The sequence below is a fragment of the Galeopterus variegatus genome, unplaced genomic scaffold, assembly GCF_000696425.1.
Source record: "Galeopterus variegatus unplaced genomic scaffold, G_variegatus-3.0.2 Scaffold4991, whole genome shotgun sequence".
Classification (NCBI taxonomy): domain Eukaryota; kingdom Metazoa; phylum Chordata; class Mammalia; order Dermoptera; family Cynocephalidae; genus Galeopterus; species Galeopterus variegatus.
Window position 1 is genome coordinate 43724 of NW_007731102.1, and position 1053 is coordinate 44776.

Sequence of the window (1053 nt, forward strand, 5' to 3'; positions counted from 1 at the left end):
AACTCTTTACATAGTAGAAATTTGTTAAAATGAGAGTACTTCAAAAAGTTTGTGAAAAGATTCATATTGTCTTTTAATTCTATTTTTCCATGAACTTTTTGAAGTACCCTTGCGTAACAGGATCACATTCTTTGATTCTAAGAACTCTTTCAGCACCTGATGTTACCAAATTCAGCACTCTCAGGTGAAAGCAATTGTTCTTTTGACTGAGAAAGGGTTGCAAAAGATTGCCGAAAAAGGTCACTTTGTACATGAAAAACTGGGGCTGTGACCTTAAATAAAGATGTTCTCTTTCATAGGGAAAATCTGAACCACATTCTGATGTTAAAATTAACGTGCCCAAGTACTTCTGGCTCTGCATACTAACTCAACAGAACATTATTTCAACTCTTCCATCTGATACAGCTAACGGGATTTAGCTTGAGTACCGCAGGAAATTAAGACTGAAGGCAGGGGCAACCTATTTTGAGATTTCTCAAGTGATCCTTGAAGAAAAAGTTTTTGCAAATTACACTGACAGTTCAATTAAACGTAATAATAGGTGATTAAGAATATCCTAAATGCTAGTACAAGATGGAAGAACATGAAGGTCCTCTGAACCAAACATCAATGTGAAAAAGTCTTTGTAGTAATATATGGAAATTAGAAGGCAAAAGAATCTTTACAACTGTTTGTCCGATTATATCACTATTCCACCTGCCTCTCACCTTCTTAATGGTTAAATGTGATTATAATACATTTCCTTCTTGGCTTCAGTGTTCAAATGTTTTAATGTGGAAAGGGAGTCCACTGAGCGGGGTACCTCATTAATTTCCAGACTCCGAAAAGCAGTGATTCATATAGACAGACATGAAATTTGAATTTCTAATAGTATCAGATCTACGCACCCTTCCACCCATCCATCCACTGTTCTTTTGTTTCAGCAAGCAACCAGGGGACAGTGGAAAAAGGACAGAATGGAGGAAGGATAGAAGTGAAAGAGAAATGAAGGCAGAAAAAAACGAGGGAGATTATAAACGATGATCACATGATGACTTATTTTTAAATATTTAC

The 1053-nt window shown here is 36.0% G+C and overlaps 1 protein-coding gene across 1 annotated transcript in view; it reads right to left on the minus strand.

The window, feature by feature from the left end:
* Positions 1 to 1053, minus strand: part of LOC103604132 (kinesin-like protein KIF16B) — a 122856-nt gene that overhangs the window by 24018 nt on the left and 97785 nt on the right. The window lies entirely within an intron of this gene.